Genomic DNA, 24,460 nt, shown 5'->3' with positions numbered 1-24,460 from the left:
CAGCACTGTTTCAGTGCCATGGAGGGGGCGGAAGCCCAATTGCTGTGAGCCAAGTAGATGGTTGGCTTCCAAGTAGTCCTCGATTTGTATGTAAACAGCTCTATCTAAGATTTTGAGTAGAAATGGCATGGTGGTGATCGGTCTGTAATTGGTGGGGATGGTAGGTTCCAAGGTTTGTTTTTTAAGTAACGGGAGGACACAAGATTCTTTGAGATTGGCCGGTACCGTGTTAGATTTGAATGAGGAGTTTATAAGCTTAGAGATAAAGGGGGCTAGGTCCCTAGCTGCATCCTTTATCATTTGTGCTGGGCAAGTGTCTCCTTTACAGTTAGAAGGTTTAAGGGAAAGTATTATCTTTTCTGTGTCAATTATGGAGATAGTCTTGAATCTAAAGGCAGTGGTTGTCCTAGTCTCCAAAGGGTGAGTAGTTTGTTGATCAGGGGGTAGCAATGTGGCCTTTTTTTTGTTGTTGCAATTTTGCATTGTAGGGAAGAGATTTTATTCGATAGAGCATTTTGTATGTTGGTACACCATACTTTATCCTTTGGGGCATTGTCTAACGGTTGGATTGGGGATTCTTGTTCGTGGAGGATGGAAAATAATTCTTTAGTGTTAGAGTTAGCTTTCTCAAACCTGTCGTTGAAGGTGTTCTTTTTAGATTTAGTTATTTCTTTTTTGTACATTTTTGCAAATTCCGTTAGATTGTTTTTATTGTTTGCAGAGGGGGAGTGACACCAAATAGTTTGGAGTTTCCTTTTTTGTAATCTTAAGGATTTAAGTTGGGGAGTGAACCAGGCATTCAAGTGCGCTACCTGCCTAGCTTTGCGCAGTTTGACAGGAGCGATCATGTCCAATGCCTTGGTCATTGCATTATTGAAGGTATTTACTAGAATGTCAGGGTTGTTACTTTCCATTTCAGAGATAGCAGGGAGGAGGAGAGGGATACGTTTTTCAGCAGTAATATCCTTCTTACTTCTGGTCGGGAGAGGCGGTAGCATGTTGTTGGTCTTAGGGCTAAGAAGGTCTAATGCAGCAAAGAAATTTATTAAGTAATGACCTGTCCAAGATTGTGGGACAATATCTGTAATGTTGATATTGCAGTTAAGTTTGGATACCCAGTCAAGGGTCCTTCCTTTAATGTGAGTTGGGGAGAGGACTTTTTGAGTAAGGCCATGGTCATTTAGTAAAGCTGCAATTGATTCAGCATGTTTGTTGTCTGTATCATTGAAGCCCAGATTGAAATCTCCCAACAGAAGTGTTTGAGAGTGATCTTTTGTATTGTCGGCTAAGAGGCTGGTCTTCTTCGAAGGTGCCTAGTGGCCCACGGGGTCTATATATCAGATGGATAGTTAGAGTACGATTGCTGGAGAGGGGCAATTTGGCTGCGAGTATTTCACAAGATGTGAAGGGGGCTGAGGTGGCAAGTCTAATAGTGAGGGTTGTTTTGAAGATGATGGCTAGGCCACCAACTCTAGCATTAGGTCGGTCCGCTCTAATGATCTGGTAGTTGTCAGGTACTGCTAGCATGAGAGTTGGTCCTGTGGCCTCATGTAGCCAGGTCCCAGTTATGGCTTGTAGATCGAGATTGTCATCATTTAAGATGTCTGAAATTTCAGTAGCATGGGCTACCACTGATCAAGCGTTAATGAGGGACCCTGTTAGCATTAAAGTACTGTTAGGTTTGGCTATTAGAGAGGTTTTATGTGAGAGGGTATTTTGGATAGTGTGATTCTTAGTAGAAGTTTGGCCAATGGTGCTGGTAGTTTGCGTTAGTGTGGAAGGAGGGTTCTTAGGCTGGGTAGTGGTACATTTATTAGCATTGTTTGGGTAGTTTCTATTAAGTTCGTAGATAGGAGGCAATCTGGACCTAAGTCTCAAGTTTCTATCCTTGGGAGGGTTTGTTTTGATAGCAATGGCCATAATGGTAAGGATAGCACAAGTAAATAGTACAGTCTGAGCTAATTTAGTCGAACAGGCAAGGAACATTTTCAAACTATGCTGGGGGCATGCTAACATCTGAATGTTAATTCAGTATGTGTGGTAGGGAACGCTTCTGTGCCATACCTAGCAGGTCCTACTTATGGCTAGATGCTATGTGCTAATATCTGATTACAGTCATAGTATAAAAATGCAACAAAAGTTCTATAGTACTAAATCTGGGAAGTACTACCATCTAGATTCGAATTTAGTGCAGTCTGTCGGAAATGCTTATGACTAGAATGTTCTATGTACTGATAACTGAGAGCAGTTATAGTATAGAATGCAGTGACGATTCTATCATGCTAGGCCTATAGTATACTACCAACTAGATTTGGTTTCAATGCAAAAGGTCAAAAACACCCTAGGCTGAGTTGTACTCTGTACTAGCATCTGGTGCAATTAACAATTAAATAAGGCAGAAGGACTTATAGTGCTATGTATGGGAAGTAATCTATATTGGGATACAAATGCAGTTTCTAATACAGGGTCACAGACACACTCCTGCTATGCCTGCAATATGCTAGAATGTAGGTGGTGTTACAATCCAGGAAATAAGGTCACTCAATACTATAACAGGTATATAGGTATACAATAGGGACATGGTGGGTGCTGATATTCAGCTCAAATTTTAGTACAGTAGGTAATAGGAGGCAGTCTACTGTTATATCTTAGGATTACTTGCGCATACAATCAGATGTCAATGTGGTACAAATACATAACGGATAGCATGGGGCAGTCCATACTATACTTGAGAACAACGATTGGAGGCAAGTGAAAGTTATACAATGTGCATGGTAGTATGGCGCATTAGGAGGCAGCATTACATAGTCATATAGGTCGTACTGCAGGAGGAGCAGGAATTACCTTACAAGCAAGGCAGAGTTAGACAGGCAAAATGTGTGCTTATGTTAGATTGCTAATACAGGGGGCTAGAAAGTTTGCAGTGCTCGCATAGTCTCTTAGAAAGCAACAGTAAAATGTACCTTGTGGAACGTTTCAGCGAGCAGGATAACCGGCCGATGGCTGGGAAGGCGTGGACAGGCTGGGACAGGTAAGAGGCCTTAGTGCAGGCCTTGTTGCTGGAGGCCGGCTACGCCTACCGGCTTAGGGATTGGCTAGTTTCAAGGATGGATGGGCCAATGAGGAGGGTCAGCAGCCTGGAAGATGCCTATTCCAGGAAGTGGGCAAGCTGCTTTATTCGGGCAGCCATCTTGGAATGGCGGCCGCAGATACACAGAAAATGCAGAGATTTCACGGCAGTAAGGTAACGCTGAATAGCGAGCATTGCAACAGCTGATCTCTAATTGTTGCAGCAAGTTGGTTTGTGCACATTGATGCACTGCTCTAGCAATGTTTGGGGGGCTCCTGCTCCCTCGGTGCCTGATAGTCCAGCAGGACAGGTGGTACAACACAGTGTCATTCAGTTTGTGTCATTTCAGCCAGAGAAGGCACAACCAAAAGAAATGGAGGCCATATTTGGGCCAATATTACATATAAAATAGGATGTACTTTTGGCAGCTCAAGAGAGGACTTCACTTTATGTTAAAGTGTTAAAGACACTTAGGAGAATTACTGTATTTGTATCATCTTTTTCAAAAGAAGAACAGAAACACATAATGCACAAACATGCAGAATCTGTCCTATTCTAGGATTTGTTCAACTATTCAAAAATCATATTGGTCAGAACATTGAACTTCCATCACTTAAAATACCTATGCATTCAACAGCAAATCCTTGTATCCACTTTACGCTGAGGCTATCACTCACGTAACAGTGACTGTAGACCAATTGTTGGAGCATGGGGTCATTATAGAACAGGCAAGTCCATTGGGTAAACAAGATGGTACATTCCATTTAGTTCTAGAATATGATATCTGATATGATGAGTCATTTATAATGTGCCTGTACACAAGTGAATGTTCTCAATGTATACACTCCCACTGGCAATTCAAAATGCACACAACTCTGGTCTTTTAAGTTACATTCAGAGGTGTATAAGCAAAACCTTTCTAGATTTCGGGAATGTTTTTATTTCACACAAATATGAGATCTGGTAACTTCCATGCATCATGCAAAGCTGACTAGGTGGTTTTCAAATTGCTGGCAGCATTTATAAGACATCTGTTGTACAATTGTGATTTAAAAGCCACAATCTCTCCACTGGCTCCCAGTGGCTGCAAGGATCAGGTTCAAGAACCTTTGCATTGTCCACAAGGATTTCTGGGGCCAGGGCCCGCACGAGATCCAACGCTCTCATCCAAAATAACTTCCTTCTCGAGCCCTCCGGTCAGCTACCTCTAACTCTCTAAGGGTTAGACACTTCTCCAGGAAGAGAGTGTGGGGGGGGGGTCTCTCTCCTCTACAGGTGCCTCCCTCTGGAATGGCCTCCCTGCCGCTCTCAAACTTGAGTCGGAGCCCCTGAAGTTCCAGAAGCAGCTCAAAATGTTCCTCTTCTCTGCTGCTTTCTCTCTCTCCCTCTCCTGCGGACCTACCTGACCTACATATCTGCTGTACTGACTAGTTGCTTGGCTACCCTCAGAGTCTCACTGGGTACCAGGCTCTTTCTTGATCAGTCACCTTTGCACTGCCTCCGGGCCTACCATGCACTTAGGGGCTGTTACTCTATTTTAGGAAAGATTTCTAAATTGTAGGTAATTTTCCTTCCATGTGGCAACCCCGAAACTTTTTGCTTTTGTTTTACACCGTGATCTAGACTTTTCCAGAGAAGTGCAGCCTTCCGCCGCACTCCTCTGGGCTTTCGCTCCATTCTTACGGGGAAACTGACATGCCCTTAAAACAGTCAATACCAGGAAACGTTGTTTTCCGTAGTTCTTTTCTCATGTTGCAGCTTTCGCGCAACATGGCACAAGAGTGCACCGTAACTTACATTACCACGCTCTTGGGTCTCTAGTCACTCTACAGGCCCTAGACACTCTCTTTGGATTGTTAATGAACGGTGCAAGTGAATCACGGACGGGACTGGTGGCAGCAATTGTTTCTTTGTGTTTTGAACTCCCTTTTGCCCTGTTAACCGCGCTTCTCGCGTTTGGCCAAAATGGGTGGCCTGGCTTCCAAAATGGCCATGCCATGAGGTTCTTTGTCCTGTCCGTTGACCGTCTTGCCCCTTCACCTTCCCCAGTTGGAGCCGACCGGGGCCTTCCTTATTTGGGCATGTACTTTCCCGCGAAACACAGATGCTTTCGCGGGCTTCTACAGGCCTTGTGTGTGCCTCCAGGATGTGGGCTGGGATGTCTGGTCCCAATACACATCCTGGGTGCCAGAGAGTCTAGTCTGTCTTCAATGACTGGGACCACCGTGGTCCGTGATAGGTCCATGGATGGTGTGAGTGTTTTGTGAGCAGATCTCCCATTGGGTCCTTTCCGTTTTGGCGCGAGGGGAACTCTGGATAAGAGGAGGCTGGAACACCACTACCATGTCGATCTCCTGAGTTCTCACGAATGACGGATACAGGAGCCAAGTATCCTGCAACTAAGAGGCTGAACCGAGGAATCGCTGGTGATCCGCTGAAGGACTGCTCCTATGCACTGCTGTCGCCCTGTGAAACCATTCTGCCTCTGATCGACGAGAAGGCCTGTACTGGTACTTCGACCCTTTGGAATAGTGGGAACAACTATTCTCTGGCATCTTCATCATCCCCTGCACATAAGCCTTCGGAAGTGTCTCTGGGCCATCCAGTGGACTGACCAGCTTACCCAGGAGTCTTGCTCTGTCACCGCCGTCAGGTTGCTGCTGTATTCCGAGTCCTTGACACTCTCACATGATTCGTACACTTGGCATTCCCAGGTCTGAAGTGAGAAGTGTACATTGGGCTGAAATACACATAGCCGCTTCGCTGCCCTGCTGTGGTAACAATCTGTGCGGGTTCAATGCGTTTGGGACATCCTCAACTCTAACTTCTTCTGCCGCGGAATCTACACAATGCCAAGACGTCCCCTGCTCGTATCTGAACCTGCCAGCACTGAAACTGACGCGGAGAAGCCTGGGTCTGCCTGCATCGGGGACGGGTGAGTAGCAACGCTAGGAACCGGTCGCCCTCCTGCAGTAGCCTGTAGCTTTTCCTCGCTGTGTTAAACAGCACGCCTTTTTCGCACTCGCGCTCTGCTTCTGCCCGCAAGTGGAGGCCGCGCTTGAGTAGCGGAGATCTGTTCGCCCTCCTTTGTTCACCACTCTGAACTGCCTGATTTCCTTGAAGAGACTCCCCTTGGCCCGTTGGCACCAGCATGTGCAGGTACTTTTGAGCATAAGGCTCCACTCTTCGTAGGGCTCGGACTTCCTTCTAGTTAGGTGGCCTCTGAAGGTGTAGGGGAGGACTGGTCCAAAGACGACCCCCCTCGCCTACACTTTCTCCCCAGGTGAGGACTATGGCTTTCTTGGGCGTCCCCTCCTGCCGCCCGGGCCCAGGTGGTGGAGGGCTCACCCACTGGAGACATTGCCCGCACGTATTAATTGCCCGCACATATCGAATGCCCACATCTATTGATCACAACACAAATTTAGTTAGGCCCAAAAACCATTCTCTGCCCAGTAAAGATGGTGTGAGCTCAGCGCACTGGAGCGCGGCCCCCACCCTTGGAGAACATCCCTGCTGCCGCAGCACCCTGGTAGATCCGCTGCGAGCACGTTCCCACGAACAAGAAGGACATGAGCTAGCGTAATAGCCTAACATTGTAACAGTTCACCTCCCGCAGTGTATCTTCGTTCCCAGCATGACCCGGCCAGCAGGCCTAGACAAATGAAAAGAACAGTAAAATGGTCGATTATATGCCAGACAATCTTTGTATATTAATGCTGAGACTACTTGCAAAGGATGCTTTTCTCTTTCATAAAACCCCTTATATTACAAAAAGCCTGTAGGACGTATGATTACAAGAGATCATGCCCCCACGATATAAGCGATGGTGAGCATATACCATTGCAGTTGGATGCTAATAATGAAGGAACGCACCAAGAATCTATTTGTTACACGTATTGCTGAGATACTTACACCCCATGGGCTCGCGCCATAACTAAAGCTAATGCTGCTAGAGTACACGAGAAAGCGGATGCAACTATACTATGAACTTATTAAAGAATGCGCGAGAGTGCACGTATCATGTGTGAATGTCTGAGCCTCTCATATACCACCACCGTCACGAACGGTGGCGGGTCGTTCTCTATGTACTCCACTGATCTAACCACTACCTCATTTACCGCGAATATATATGCATGTAACTGAAACGCTGTAGCTGCTAGAGTGTAATGTACAAATATGATGCTCGATCTGGGTATAATCAAAGCGCACCCAGCAAAGGTTAAAAGCATGTTTTGACGTGATGTTAAATAAGTATTATAGAAAGTGTTCAAATGTTTGCGATGTCTTTTACTTGTATTCAGCAACGCACGAGGGAGATACCTTTGTGAAATACTTGCAAGGCCATTCCCCCTCCCACCCTGTGAAGGCTGCCAAAGGCATGAGAGCAGAGACCGCGCCGCGCTGCTTTACCTCCCCCAAACCAGACTGGAGCCGCTTCAAAGATTTGTAACCCCCTCTGTAGCACCCAAGGCCACCACACGCCACCTGCATTATTTACAGCACAGCAGTAAACCTCTGCCTGAACGCACGCGCCCCCTCGTAAACCTTACAACCCACCGGACCATCTCAGACTTATGGCCCTGTGCAATCAGGACACCCAACACTTTGACAACACACAGCGGAACATCCATAACAACTTCTAACAAGGCAGAAAGACATGTACCGCCCGTGCCAGGCCCTGAAGCTTAGCCCCTCGACCTATGGCCCCGGTCAACAGGACACTGGTAACCATGCCCAGACGTATTGCCTCCAGTCCCCTCACAAGGTGCATTCCTCCTGTGTTGCATTAACCTGTAGTATAACCTATTGGAAGATTTACTAAAGAAGATAATACTGAAATGAGTGAATGACTGCGGTGTGCATGGCCTAGGGCAAATAAGTCAGGAAAGGACATTCATCTCTGACATTGGCCGCGATGGCACGACAACACCAGCCGGATGAACTCCGCCACCCTGCCAGGCCAAGCCCAACCCAGGAGGCTACCCAGTGACGTCTTCCAGCCAAAGCCAACCACATCACAGCAGCACCTATAGTTAGTCGTCGCCACCCAATCCCCTTGAACTTGTGCCCCCTATAGTATGTAGGTTCTTATGACGTTTTTTGTAAATATATACGCCTGTCTTTGCTATTGTCAGACAGAGCGCTCTCGGAGTTTGCAGAGTTCTTTGCATGCCCAATTCTGATTGATAAACTCCCATTTACGCTCACCCGCACTCTGTCTTGGCCTTATTCCCATTTTGGGAGAGTCCTTCATTGTCTCTCATTGCGGGGAGGATCGTGCTGTTTGGGGACGCTTGCCTTCAGTGGTGACCCCGATAGCGTGATTTTTTCTTCCTAAACTCCTTATAACCGTCCCCGTTTGGCACGAGAATCTCCGGTCGAGAAGGGATACGCACGGTGAGCCGGCTCCGGGAGGCTGCCCGCCAACGGCGACCGGCACACTAAGAAGTGCGCACTCAATGAGAAAGGGTACGGGATCCCGATTGGAAAAAAATCCCCTTTGAGTGCCGCTCGCCGGAGCCAGGGGCTGACCGTTGAGTTACCGGTGACACTGCCTGGACGGACCCAGTTTCGGAGACTATCGGTTCAAGACGGGCACGTGAGTACTGAGTGTGAGCGATTGTAAAGGGAGCGGGGAGAGAAGCGTAGGACAGGGAACGAAAAGGGGGTACGAAGATATACTAAAGATCATTCTAAAATTTCCTTTCTTTTTCTTTGCATATGGCCATTAGGATTACGAGGTAAATAAAGAGATAGAAGTGACGGGAACCTAGCTCCGAAAGGGGGTGGAAGGCGGCGCCGCATAGTGCTATATTGACTAGTGCTGGGAATATATGACGAAGTGAAATACAAGATAAAAGTGTTCAGCAAAAGGGGGCACTGAGAATATATTAGTGATCGCTACTACTTCTTTCTCTTTTTCTTTAGGGGTAGGGGGAGAATAACAACGGAATTAGCACAAACTTGGGAGAAAAATAAGAGAACAAGGGTCCTACTAGGGGGGGAGAGAAGGTTAAAACCTATAAATATATGCACATGTGCTGAGCAAGATAGACAGGGACAGCCGGCTAGGGAGGAAAGGGAGGGCAGCGTGACTGGTGTACGGAGTGTTACCAAGAGGTGTGTGCACCTCGTATGTGTTAAGGGATAACTTTGTCATTTAAGAATGTGTAAAACGGCTATGAACGTGTAATTGTTAAATGGTCATGGTAAGTGTGACCGGATAAAAATTCTTTTTGAAGCAACACTGAGAAAGTGACGTGAGTGGGTACCCTTTGATTTCCGGGTTGATAGTGTCAAAATAAATGATGGATTGCTCTTGTATGTGTCCCCCGAAGAGAACAAAGTAGAAATTGTGTACAGACAGTTTTGTATTGAACAATTAAGGGAGGGAGAGCCCAAGCGAGCATAACACTGGAAGTGGAGTAGAATACAAAAAGTAATATCTATACTATAGTACCATTGGAGGTGTAGAGATACAGAGACACATAAGCACCAGGGGAGCACACAAAGATGGGGCCTGAAACACCATTATCACATATTTGTAAAAGCCTTCCAGGGCACGCGGAGCGGATCAAGAAATACCACGACCAATGGGTAACCGAGCTGAAAGGAGAGGGGCTACCCCAGATATGGCCAGAGGGAGGGTCATTTGACAAAAGCGTTCTAGATATGGTGATGACATACATTTTCTTGAAGTACCGAGGGAAACAGCTGCAGAATAGGAGGGAAATATTAGATCTTTGGCGGTTATTCGAAGAGGTGCCACCGCCTAAAGCGCCAGCACCAAATCCTGATCTCCCATCTACTACAGACAATCCACTGGTATTACAGAAAGATATCAAAGAATTGCCAGGTGTCACACCACCAGTGGAGGTAATAAGTTTATACCCGATATTAAAGAAACCTGTACCCGCAGAAGGATACAGTGACCCAACGTATGTACCTCCCCCGACAACTACCACACCCCACCGGCCCACTGCACCCCCACCATATGAAAGTACAAGGGAGCGAGGCCAGGCGAGCACACAAAGGGTGGACATAGAGAAACTCACAGATGATCTAGAATCAAGACTGTCGATAGCAAAAGATGAGCTCTCGAGGATAAAAAACATATGCGAACGAACAGCACTAGATACAACCAGAGCTGGACGTACGTCTAGAGCCTCGGATGAAAGCAGAAGGCCCGAAGAGGGGTGGAAAAAGGGCGAGATCTTGTTTAGGATTGAGGAAGAACCAACGCGAATAATAGAAGTAGGAACCCGAGAGGAAGATGGTGGTAACGAAGAAAGGCTTGGGGGATTCAGAGAAGAATTACTATGTGATGTTAGAGAGGAGCTAGATGAAAGCGACAGGTTGAGTATGGCAATAGGAGGGGGAAGCGAGGGGGAGGAAGGTGCATGTTCTATGCGAACCCTAGATGATGAGTGGGCGGGGCGACTGAGGAACAGAGTGGGGAAGATGGCATCACTGGGAACATCAGCAGCCAAAACGGGTCCGGATGCAACAACGAGAGGAAAGCTACAGCTCCCGTTGATACATAGGGGAGGAGGGAGACCTAACTATATCCCATGGGCACAGATGGATAAAGCTAATTTATTAAAGCTATTGCCCCCGTTATCAGGCGGGGCAAGTAAGTGGATATATGCCTTCGAAAAACATACAGCTGGGGTACCCCTAGCTGTAGGAGATGTGAAAAGTCTGCTCGTATCAGCGGTGGGCGACCAGGCTGAAAGAGTATGGGTTAAAGCCGGTTTCCCGGGAGTAACCTTAGACTGTGACCGCCATGATGGGGCCTCCTTTAACACAGTGCGGGCTAGGGTGTGGGACGCCTTACGTGAAACATTTCCAGACACACCTGACTTACAGTCCGTGATGCAGTGTGCAATGAATGACGGGGAGGAGGCTATGGATTACATATTTCGGGTCCAAGAGATGTGGAGAGCGGAAACGGGCACGCCCTGGTATCAATCGACATCTTTATTTTACTTCATTATAAAAAGAGGGCTCCCAAAGGAAGTACAGAAGGCGCTTGACAAGATAGCAGGTATTGAAGCAAAGGGATGGCCAGAAATTCAAAGCATAATAGTACACCATTGTAAAAGAATAAAGGAGAGGGAGAAGGAGGTGGCGCAGAAAAGATTGGCAGACGAGGCGAAGTTAGTACAGTCAAAGTTAGTGAAGGTTGCAGCAGCAGTAGCCGCACTCCCACACAGTAGGGAGGGAGATGAGGAAGAGGAGGGGCTGATAGCAATACAAGGAAGGATGGCAACTAATTGGGCGGGAACAGGACAGCGGCAGTGGGACGAGCAGGAGCAGGGTGGAGGTCTGCAGTGGCAAGAGAGGACCCCTCGAGGGGGACGAGGTGGGTACAGGAGCAGAAGAGGAGGTGGACCACAGGGGTACGGAGGAATGGGAGGAAGTGGATGGCAGGGTCCCCGGGGCCCCCAGGGGAGTTGCTGGAACTGTGGGCGATGGGGACATTACTCCAGGGAGTGCAGAAGTAGACAAAACAACGGGTTCCAGGAGGTGGAACAGTATGGCCATCCCCATCCGGGAAGCCCATATGGCCTTCCGATGGGACAGCAGCAACTGAGAGACCCAAGCCAGGGTAACACGAGCCAGCAACAGGGACCCCAATACAGAACACAGAACCACCCGCAAAACATACCTAACAACGACAGCATGCAATATACACCAGGCAACCCTTTCGCGACAGCAGCTAACGGGGCCCCCGCACCAGCACCCTATAACGGCATGTCAGTGGTCTCAGGTAACGTATTTAATGAAGGGGGGGCCATGAGACACCCCGCATAGGACAGCCCACAGAGAACACTTGCGTGTCCAGTTCTATCTACCTCCCACAGTGCAGCAGAGGAACCATTGGTAGGGGCGCAGATAGGAGACAGGCAATTTGTATTCATGGTTGATTCGGGAGCGGAGAAATCATGTGTCAGGGAGGGCCGGTTCCCGTTATCTAACAGGAAGTTAGAGACGCAGGGGTTCTCTGGGGCTGTAATTGAAGTTCCTTACACAGAAGTTTTGGATGTAACTATAGGGGGCAAGACTGTAAAAGCACCCTTACTGTATTATGAACAGTCCCCGATAAATTTACTGGGGAGGGACCTTATGAGTAAACTCAACATGACCATATCATTTACGGAAGGAGGAATAGTGTGTTCTACACCCGGGATATGCCCCTTGCGTGCAATGTTGGTAGTACAAGCCTACACAACCACACAGGAAATACGAGGGTTGCCACAAAAGGAAGAGATGTTCATTGCACGGCTAAAGACTCTGGCCTTTATAGTCCCAGAGCTAAAAAACATGGATTGGAGGATTCCAGCAGAATTCCTCTTCCGCCCCATAGTGTGTCCAAATGCAGCACCAGGATCAGTGGTGTCGTTGGATTTGCACGCTGTGCAGGTATCAACGAAACGGATCGCTGTGATTGGAATGGACAGAGAAGGATGTGAGTGGCGCACCGTACTGTGTACAAACGCCAACCTTGCCCTACGCGAGGTAACAGATGAGGATCTCTTTTCAGACACAGAAGTAGATGGTGAGATAGCAATGGAAATAGCGATGCCCTGTGACATTTTGATCCAAGCCAGAGAGATCCCCGTCCAATTGATGGCAGTGGTAGGAACACCACCGTCGTTTTTTGATGATGACATGAGGCTAGTACCAAACAATTTATGGACGACAGGCCCACATGATGTGGGACTGTTGCATGGAGTACAACCTGTGAGAATAAACCTAAAACAAGGAGCTATCTTACCCCGAGTCAAACAGTATCCATTGTCCCATGAGGCTGAAGAAGGGATAAAAGAAACGATAAATGCACTACTAGTACAAGGGATAATAGTGCCTTCAAACTCACCATGTAACACATGTATTTATCCAATCAAAAAAGCGAAAGGGGGGTCTTGGAGGATGATACAGGACTTACGCCCCCTCAATGATGTAATACAGAAAGAGTTCCCTCTAGTCCCGAACCCTGCGTCAATACTATGCAGCATCCCAAAAGCAGCATCACATTTTACAGTAGTGGACTTGAAAAACACATTTTTCTCAATACCCCTGGCTGAAGAGAGTAGATATCTTACAGCGTTCACACTGGGGGGAAAAAGATATGAACATTGCAGACTGCCACAGGGATACTGTGAGAGCCCGAGCATATTCAACCGCATATTGCATGAAGACTTGGGAAACCTATCAGTAGAGAGTACAATTATTCAGTACGTGGATGATTTATTGGTGTGTGCACAAGACGAAGCAACATGTAGAAAAGATTCAACAATGCTCCTGACTTTACTAGCCAACAAGGGTTACAAGGTAGACAGAGAGAAGCTACAGTATTGCCTGACTGAGGTCCTATACCTGGGACAGCTCATATCAAAAGATGGAAAAAGAATAATTCCCGACAGGGTGGAGGCAATAAGGTCAGTAGGAGAGCCCACGACGGTGAAAGATATGCAGAAATTTTTGGGGATGTGCAATTATTGCCGAGCATGGATATTAGATTATGCAGCATACACCAGGCCCCTCCTACAAGCACTCAAAGAAGCACAACAGGAGAATGTAAAAATAAAGTGGTCAGAAGAAATGCGCACATCGTTCAAAACACTGAAAGAACTAATTTCAAGCGCTCCAGTACTAGCAAACCCTGACTATGGACACGAATTTTACCTATTTTCCCATTGCAAAGGAACACTCATGACAGCGGTGCTAACACAAAAGACATCCTTGGGACACAAGCCCCTGGCTTACTATAGTGGTACTTTAGATGCTGTAATGCAGGGTCATTTCGCGTGCGAACAATCGCTCGCAGCAGCCGCATTTGCGATTGAAAAAAGTGCCACAATAGTAATGGGATGCTCTGTAACATTGTTTGTGGAGCACTCATTATTTGCAATACTTGAAAGATCAAAAAGCACACTGACCACACAGCGGGCAACAGCATACGAGATTATATTGTCCAGCGCCAACATTCACATAGTGAGATGTAAAACAGTGAACCCCGCCACCTTCATTACAGAAGCATGCACAGTAGAAGATATGCAAAATCACGACTGCGCAACCTACACAGGAGAAGGAGGGGAGGGCACAGTGGTGTGTGAAAACGCTCTCAGCGAGGGGGAAGTGTACTTTGTGGATGGGTCCGCATCAATTGATATGGACACGGGAGAAAAACACGTTGGCATGGCAGTAGTGAGATTAGAGGAAGGTGAGTTTGAAACATTAGTACAGTACCGCCTCCCGTCGCATTACTCTGCACAAGCAGCAGAACTGGTTGCGCTCATAGAAGCACTACACGCAGCAAAGGGCTGTGCAGTTACAATATACACAGACTCAGCTTACATGACGACGACAGTACATGGAGGTCTAGCAAGATGGGGCCGTAGGGGATTCAGAAGGGCAGACGGAACGCCAGTGCAGCATGCAGAATTGTTAAAAGAATTAATAGAGGCCCTACAAAACCCTACTGCTGTAGCAATAGTGAAGTGCCAGGCCCATACATCCAATACAGACGTTGTGTCTTTAGGGAACGCGGCAGCGGACGCTGCCGCCAAAGAGGCTTCCTATTTTCAAAAATACGACACAGGTGAGTTCATGATGAAGAACACAACAACCGAAGAACTGTCAGAAGGGTACAACATGATGTCCTTATCACAAATTCTAGAATTGCAGGAAGGAGCTAGTGCAGAAGAAAAACTAACGTGGACAAAACGGGGATGCAGCCAATCAGGAGCAGACCTATTATGGCGGCAAAATAACTCAGGGAAAGTGGTAATGCCACTACAATTACTAGAAGTAGCATTTCAACAGCTACACTTCCCCGCACACAACACTAAACAGCACATCGCAGCAGAAATACAGGAAGAATGGTTTGTGCCGTGTCTCCAGGAGCATGTGTCTCGATTGGCAATGGAATGTACAACATGCCAAATATACAACTCAGGAATGACCCTACGCACACTCCGGGGAACAATTCCCAAACCCCTTGGCCCCTTCAGAGAACTACATATAGATTATGCAGACATGGGGGAAAGGTGTAATGGCGCACGGTACATGATCGTGGTTGTGTGCCCGTTTTCAAGATGGGTGGAAGCAGGACCCTGTGCGCGACCTGATGCCAAAAGCGCCGCCAAGTTCCTAGTAAGGGAAGTGTTCCCGCGCTGGGGAATTTGTGACGTGATTCGCTCAGATAACGGCTCTCACTTTGTGAATGAACTCTTCAAGGAAGTTACCACGTTATGGGGTATAAAACATAAATTATGTTCGATTTATCATCCTCAAAGTAATGGCGTAGTGGAAAAGATGAACGGCCTGTTAAAGGGCAGGTTATCAAAACTATGCTTCTCATTAAAGAAAAATTGGATTTACTGTCTACCCCTGGCACTATTCGAGTTGAGAAATCAACCAAGTAAAGACCACCATTTGTCCCCACACGAGATCGTGACTGGGAGACGAATGAACACAGCACACTCTCCACTCCGTGAACACTCAGATGCTCACAGAAGCGCCGCAATATTGGGAGATGAGTTCACAGACTACCTAAGAAAATTAACAAGGGCAGCGCGCGCAATATCGAAGCAACTATCCCCACCCTTCACTAGAGAAGAGGGAAATATAACGGGATCTGTCACGGAGCCAGAGCAACAGCTACAGCTAATGCCAGGCGACTCAATTTATGTCAGAAGCTTCGTGCGTCTGTGGAATGCACCACGATTCCATGGCCCATACGAAGTAATATTTTGCACGCCCACGGCAGTAAAGGTGAAGGGCTTGAGGTACTGGGTGCACTTGACCGACGTACGAAAAGCATACAGCAATGTACACGAGGAGATAGACGAGGAGGCACAGACAACAGCAAACGATGAAAATGAGTAGGATGTCTAAATATCGGCTTGCGTGAGTGTGTGTGTGTGTGTGTCAACACTGGACCTAAATGGAATACTGTCAGCACTGGAATTGAATGAAATAATGCCTGACAAGGATATCAAAAAAAAAAAAAATGTGTGGGATTTCTTTTTTTTTTTTTTATCTAGGTGAATGATGTATAACTAGTGAAATAATAATATTATAACTTGTATATACCCTTGTCTGTGAATACCCCTCCCCCGCACCCCCACCCGCTTCCATTCCCCGTCAAATGTATTGGCACAGATGGTGCCAACAAAACGTTTACATGCATGCACTTAATGCACTTTTATATTTCAAACAGGAGCTTCCATGGCATCTAACGGGCAGCCTGCAACGGATAGAATTAGTAGAATGAGAGAATTAGTATATGAGAGATGTAGATATTCGTATGAGTGTGGATTATCAATATGCATTACATTGTTTTTTATGATGATGTTTGGCTTGGTTACATATTGGTTTATAGCGTTCATCTCTATCGAGATGTACGAGGGGGGAGGGAGTAATAACACTACTGGACCAATTAACAGTACCACCGGGCCCAATGCAACTGCAGGGGTCAATACCAAGGAAGGTGATTTTTTGATATGGGACGGAACTAAACTTGTGTGGGGGTATCATACCACACCATCCAGTGTTGTGACCTCACAAAGAGAAAAGCCACAGGGTGGAATGCAGAGCAACACAGTGTCTCCACCAGGGGTATCCACTTACAATGCCCACAGTCTCAATGACCGAAACCCGTCTGCCATATCATGGTTATATAACACCCCCACCAGCCAGCTTGCCCCCACCCCAGAAAACAATCTGCCAGATAACGTCAGGAAAGAAAACGATAAGCTACTAGAAATGCACGAAATACTATATGATGAATGGGCCCAGGGGGGCGGGAATGAGAAAGGGGGGTCTAGTTTGCCCACTGCTCAGGGGGGTGGGAAATACATGAGTAACAAGAACATCAGACGAAAGAGAGAAACAGGGAGGAAGAAGTATGATGAGTATTATGGGCTAGGTCTAGATAAGATGGAAGACCCACGACACCCCCATCAAACAAATAAGTGGTATGCAGACATGAGTGCCACAGCTAAACAGACTACAAACGAAAGCTGTTATGTCTGTTCCCTCATCCCCCATGCATCAGGTACACCCAAAGTATTGTTACCCAAAGAGTTGCCTATTGTGGGTGCCCAATGTCTCCTTCATCTCACGCTGTGCAGGATTAAGAACACCTTCCAGGCACACGAAGTAACTTTTCAAATACTGCAGAACGAGAAAACGTGTTACCCAAAAACGACAGGAGTGGTATGTTTGAAAGAACCATTCTTTGTGATAAAAGGGACACTTTTTTCTGACAACAAGCAGAAGGATGAAGAAGTACTGTGCAAAGCGGAAGCACTAAGAGGTGTGGCGCCGGATAAATTACAGTGGATAGTGGAAACATGTACACCAGTATGGAGAGAACACATTTCAAAGCTAACTTGGGTAACTGCCATTGAAAAGCCGTTCAAACTACAGAGCGAAATGGACTATAAACTGTGCTTTAAAGGAGAAGGGAGAACCCCCATGGGAATAAACAAGAACTGCAACAAGACCCTCACCATCCCAGACCTAAGGAAAGGGACAGCGGCCCTGATGGACACGTACTGGGTGTGCGGCAAACAGGCATACCTACACCTCCCCCAGTCATGGAGTGGCAGATGCTCAATGGCCACTCTGCACTCAGCCCTGATGGTGATACCAGAAAGCCACGTCGATGGGACACGGGAACGCATGCAGAGTGTGGCTCAACCAACTGCAGAGACACAAATATATGTCCTGTCTTCTGGAAACAAGGAAGAAGTGCTGACCCGTAACAGGCGAGCATCAAATTACATATCAAAGGCATCATCAGAACTATTGGCTCAGATCCCAGACAAATATCGATTATTCAGCTCAGCAGAAACATTTTTTGCCTCACTCGTCTCAAGTGTCCAAGCACGGGCAAACGCAAAATGGCTCCAGATAACACGCTGGGAATTGATTCAGCTGGCGAACGACACTGAAGAAGGATTCAACATCATCAGAGTTGAACTAAGAGCCTTACGACTAATGACCATGCAAAACAGGTATGTTCTAGACCTGTTGACAGCGATGGACGGTGGTGTTTGCCGAAAAATAGGAAGTGCCTGCTGCACTTTCGTACCTTCTGAAGACGCAGAGAATGGCTCCCTGTCCCATGTGATTGAAGCAGTCCACAACCTAGGAGAAAAAATGAAAATGGAAGGTGGAGCAGAAGCGAGTACCTGGTTCGACAACATCTTCTCCTGGGTTCCCTCATGGCTTGGAACAACTGTGAAATTTTTAATACCAGCTGTTGTGTTCCTCCTTCTACTTTTTTGTCTGTGCCAGGTGGGTCTTCGAGTCTGTGCTAACGCAGTACCAAATGGTGCAATGATGATGGTGACAATGGGCAACTCACACGGTACAATGAAAACAATGCAAGAAGCACAAGTACAAACAGGAATAGATAATTCGCCCAGGTACCAACTGGTGCCCATATACCACGATAAAGATATTGTAGATAAGTTGTGGCACACCACCATCAAAGAGCCCCGTATACTAGAATGGTATGAGGAAGTTTGGGTAGATTTAGAAGCAGATGGTGGGTGCATATATCTAACGTGCACCCCAGATGAATATGCCCGGAGAGGTGAGAGCTTAAGAGCGGTATGCAGAGCATGGATGCCCATCAAAGGAACTCCGGCATGGGATGAGGCGGTGATGGACGAGGCAGAATGTAGGAGGATAGAAGATTTAAAGAATTCGTTACTTTAGTAACGAAAGGGGGGAAATGTAGGGGAGGACTGGTCCAAAGACGACCCCCCTCGCCTACACTTTCTCCCCAGGTGAGGACTATGGCTCTCTTGGGCGTCCCCTCCTGCCGCCCGGGCCCAGGTGGTGGAGGGCTCACCCACTGGAGACATTGCCCGCACGTATTAATTGCCCGCACATATCGAATGCCCACATCTATTGATCACAACACAAATTTAGTTAGGCCCAAAAACCATTCTCTGCCCAGTAAAGATGGTGTGAGCTCAGCGCACTGGAGCGCGGCCCCCACCCTTGGAGAACATCCCTGCTGCCGCAGCACCCTGGTAGATCCGCTGCGAGCACGTTCCCACGAACAAGACGGACATGAGCTAGCGTAATAGCCTAACATTGTAACAGTTCACCTCCCGCAGTGTATCTTCGTTCCCAGCATGACCCGGCCAGCAGGCCTAGACAAATGAAAAGAACAGTAAAATGGTCGATTATATGCCAGACAATCTTTGTATATTAATGCTGAGACTACTTGCAAAGGATGCTTTTCTCTTTCATAAAACCCCTTATATTACAAAAAGCCTGTAGGACGTATGATTACAAGAGATCATGCCCCCACGATATAAGCGATGGTGAGCATATACCATTGCAGTTGGATGCTAATAATGAAGGAACGCACCAAGAATCTATTTGTTACACGTATTGCTGAGATACTTACACCCCATGGGCTCGCGCCATAACTAAAGCTAATGCTGCTAGAGTACACGAGAAAGCGGATGCAACTATACTATGAACTTATTAAAGAATGCGCGAGAGTGCACGTATCATGTGTGAATGTCTGAGCCTCTCATATACCACCACCGTCACGAACGGTGGCGGGTCGTTCTCTATGTACTCCACTGATCTAACCACTACCTCATTTACCGCGAATATATATGCATGTAACTGAAACGCTGTAGCTGCTAGAGTGTAATGTACAAATATGATGCTCGATCTGGGTATAATCAAAGCGCACCCAGCAAAGGTTAAAAGCATGTTTTGACGTGATGTTAAATAAGTATTATAGAAAGTGTTCAAATGTTTGCGATGTCTTTTACTTGTATTCAGCAACGCACGAGGGAGATACCTTTGTGAAATACTTGCAAGGCCATTCCCCCTCCCACCCTGTGAAGGCTGCCAAAGGCATGAGAGCAGAGACCGCGCCGCGCTGCTTTACCTCCCCCAAACCAGACTGGAGCCGCTTCAAAGATTTGTAACCCCCTCTGTAGCACCCAAGGCCACCACCCGCCACCTGCATTATTTACAGCACAGCAGTAAACCTCTGCCTGAACGCACGCGCCCCCTCGTAAACCTTACAACCCACCGGACCATCTCAGACTTATGGCCCTGTGCAATCAGGACACCCAACACTTTGACAACACACAGCGGAACATCCATAACAACTTCTAACAAGGCAGAAAGGCATGTACCGCCCGTGCCAGGCCCTGAAGCTTAGCCCCTCGACCTATGGCCCCGGTCAACAGGACACTGGTAACCATGCCCAGACGTATTGCCTCCAGTCCCCTCACAAGGTGCATTCCTCCTGTGTTGCATTAACCTGTAGTATAACCTATTGGAAGATTTACTAAAGAAGATAATACTGAAACGAGTGAATGACTGCGGTGTGCATGGCCTAGGGCAAATAAGTCAGGAAAGGACATTCATCTCTGACATTGGCCGCGATGGCACGACAACACCAGCCGGATGAACTCCGCCACCCTGCCAGGCCAAGCCCAACCCACGAGGCTACCCAGTGACGTCTTCCAGCCAAAGCCAACCACATCACAGCAGCACCTATAGTTAGTCGTCGCCACACAATCCCCTTGAACTTGTGCCCCCTATAGTATGTAGGTTCTTATGACGTTTTTTGTAAATATATACGCCTGTCTTTGCTATTGTCAGACAGAGCGCTCTCGGAGTTTGCAGAGTTCTTTGCATGCCCAATTCTGATTGATAAACTCCCATTTACGCTCACCCGCACTCTGTCTTGGCCTTATTCCCATTTTGGGAGAGTCCTTCATTGTCTCTCATTGCGGGGAGGATCGTGCTGTTTGGGGACGCTTGCCTTCAAAGGCGAAGTGGGTCTAACGATTACTTGCACTGCCTGTTTTCCTCCCCATCTAGGTGGTCTGCATATTTTGTGCTTCTAACTCTTTAGACCCTTCGGTAATTGTATATATATTGTATTTGATTGTGATGTATTGGTTTACTTGAGTTTTACCGTGATTATTTACTATGGTCAATGTTACAGAGGCCTTGTAATAAATGTGTCTATATTTTTAATATAACACCTGCTTGGAGTAATTGTAAGCGTCCTTTCTTTGTGTGCTCATTGCAGGCTTTCAGTCACCCTCACCCCTCTTGAGACCTAGTCTTGACCGCCGTCATCGCTACCCTGATTGGTCTGGCTTGTCCAGAGGTTACCCTGTTCCAAGAAACTAGGCTTGCCTTCTGAACCTCTGCCCCTCCAGGACAGAGTTCAGAAATCCATCTTAACAAATTGGTGTACAGCGGTGGGATACGACTGAAGGTTTCCAGAGTTGCGCACGAGCGAAGGCATTTCATGTTATTCCTACTAGGACATGTAGTGAATTGTCGTACTATAACTTTTAAAAGGCCTAGTCCTATCTAACAGTATGGAAACAAATACCTTGTTAACTTTAAAAGCTTCTAAATCCGAAACATTGAAAAAGATGTGTGCGGAGAGAGGTGTCTCCTCTCAAGGCACCAAATTGGAAATGATCCAAAGAATCGTGGCGTGGCAAGAAGCTCAGCTTGATGCTATAGCTTCCGAGGACAGTGCAGAAGGAGGTGAGGCTGCTCTCACTGGTAGAACCGACAGTTCTGCCGCTGCACTGGTCCACCGCGAAGGAGAGGACAGGGAGGATGAGATGTCTAATGTTTCCTCTGCCAGTGTCGTTGGAGAGGCCATGCTTGAATTCAAGAAGCAAGAGCTGCTGTTTAGGCAGAAGGAGCTTGATTTCAGGATGGCCAAACTAAAAATCGAACAGGCAGAAAAACAGAAAGACAGGGATCACCAGTTGGAACTGGCCAAGCTTCAGGTTGCAAATGGATCCAAGGGTCCTGGACATGGGTCTGGGGCCTCCTCTCATCCAAGGTTTCCAAAAGATCTCCTCAGTGTGTATGAGGAAAAGAATGACATTATGGACTGGCTGAATATGTTTGAGTATGCATGTGAAGTTCAACAAGTTGACAATGCTGATAAGATTGCCTGGTTACTTAGCAGACTGCCCCATTCTGGCTGTAGTGCCATTATGGAAATGTCGAAGGCTGAGCGAGCAGATTTTGCAATGTTGAAGCAAACTCTCATTTTAAAGTTTGGAAAGACTTCTGCCCACTATTTAAAACGATTCCGAGAGTATAAGAAAAAAGAAGGTGGTACTTGGGTGTCTTATGTAACGAATCCTTAAAAAACCTGACTGGCTGGGTCGAAGGTTATAAGGTTTCTACCTTTGAAGGTATGATAAGTCTTGTCATGCTGTAACATATTTTTGCATCTTCTTCCCCTGAGCTTAAGCAGCATTTGGCAGATTCAAACGAGATAGATACTAAGAAGCTTGCCATTGCAGCAGATTTATGGGTGTCACATCGAGTGTCCCATGAGGACAAAACTCATCCTGGTAAGCAGGAGGGAGGGAAAAAGTCCAAAGATAAGGAGGGTGGAGAATCTGATAAATCTTCTTCTCAAAAGGGCCACAAAAAGAAAAATAAGGGTAAGACACAAGAGAACTCACAGGGTAGTGGAGGTCAGCCTCCGAAACAGAACTCTGGTTATAGTAAGCCTTCCTATGTAAACAGACCCAATGGATCTTGTTTTGCTTGTGGAGCAACTCACCACGTGAAGGGGGATCCCCGGTGTAAGGTTAAACCTTTGGGGGTCCACTCCGCTAATCTGGCCTTCTCCTCCTACGAGGAAGAAGAGATTACAGGAGCATCCTTCTCCTCAGACTCCTTCCCCAGTGGGATTGAAGCTGAGGTAGTTTTAGTTTCCCTGGGTTCCTGGGAGTCTAAAGTCGCAGAGGCTTATGCAAGGATTCCAGATAACACCAAGCACTACTTTAAAGACAGTGTGCTGATCAATGGAGTAGATGCTTCAGCTCCTAAGGATAGTGGGTGCAGTCGAACTGTAGTGGATTCTACCTTGGTAGACTCAGAGGAAGTTGCCAGAGCTACTCTGATGCCCACTAAGTTGGCTGACGGCCCACCTCGCATGTTTCCAGTTATACCTGTAAATCTTACTTTAAATGGTACAGCAGTCAGGATTCCAGTGAGCATTCAGAGAAACGTCCCAGGAAAGGTCTTGTTGGGCAACGATCTCAGAGCTTTAGGTCTCGTGGGAGACACTGCTGACAGACCCTGCACACAGTCTCAAACACGGGCAGCATTGGCCAAGACCAATGAGCTGCCCCAGCCAAAGGGGAAACCCAAGGCTAAAGGAGTACGAAAATCAAAACGAGTGAAAGAAAATATTCCCCCGAACTCACCCACCACTGCGGTGGAGGAAGTTGGTCAATCGCCCGGACCTGACGAGGAGGCGGCGATACCTGAAGTACTTGACCCCAATGACCATCCTGAACTAAAAGACTTGTTAGTAGAAGGTGGTCCTGACAGGGAAGAATTCAGTAGAGGCCAACGTGAGTGCCCATCTCTGGAAGGCCTAAGGAGACAGGCCTGCTCCCAGCTTGAGGGTGAACCTCCTGGGAAGCATCGGATTTATTGGGAAGGTGGACTCCTGTACAGTGAGCCCACAGAGTCTACAGAAGGAGACCGTAGGAGGTTGGTGGTTCCCCTTGCTGTAAGACCCTTCCTCCTGCAGCTGGCGCATGAAGTGCCCCTTGCTGGTCACCTTGGTATTAAGAGGACCAAGCAAAGTTTATCCATGCACTTCTACTGGCCCAAGATGGGGGTGCAAGTAGAAAGTCACTGTAGGAGTTGTGCCTCCTGCCAGTTATCTGGTAAAAGTGGCTCAACAATCCAAGCTCCATTGGTACCACTCCCAGTTGTGGGAATACCATTCGAAAGGGTAGGGATAAACATTGTTGGTCCCCTTGACCCGCAAACATCCTCAGGCAATAGGTTTATCCTGGTGCTAGTCGACTATGCTACCAGATATCCTGAGGCCATCCCATTGAAAACTGTAACTGCCAAGTCAGTTGCAAAAGTATTACTTGGCATCTTTACTAGGGTTGGCTTCCCTAAAGAAGTTGTGTCGGACAGAGGCAGCAACTTTATGTCAAAGTACATGCAGGCTATGTGGAAGGAATGTGGGGTCACCTACAAGTTCTCTTCCGCATACCACCCCCAGACCAATGGTCTGGAGGAACGTTTCAACAGAACGTTAAAGAGCACGATTGGGGCTCTGGAAGAACCTCAGAGAAGAAAATGGGATCTTATTTTACCATGCTTACTGTTTGCCTACCGGCTTCAGCCCCTTTGAACTTCTGTTTGGTCATCATGTACGGGGACCCTTAGCCATCGTCAAGGAGGGATGGGAGATGCCCACTCCCCCTATTACTACCAATGTAGTAGACTATGTGCTAGGGCTCAGAAAACGGATGGTACTTCTGATGGGTCTGGCTAGTGACACGTTGAAGGCAGGAC

Source organism: Ambystoma mexicanum, chromosome 4q (assembly GCF_040938575.1).
Source record: "Ambystoma mexicanum isolate Mex_15411 chromosome 4q, UKY_AmexF1_1, whole genome shotgun sequence".
NCBI lineage: Eukaryota > Metazoa > Chordata > Amphibia > Caudata > Ambystomatidae > Ambystoma > Ambystoma mexicanum.
The sequence above is the reverse complement of the archived record's forward strand: the minus strand, read 5'-3'. Positions refer to the sequence as shown.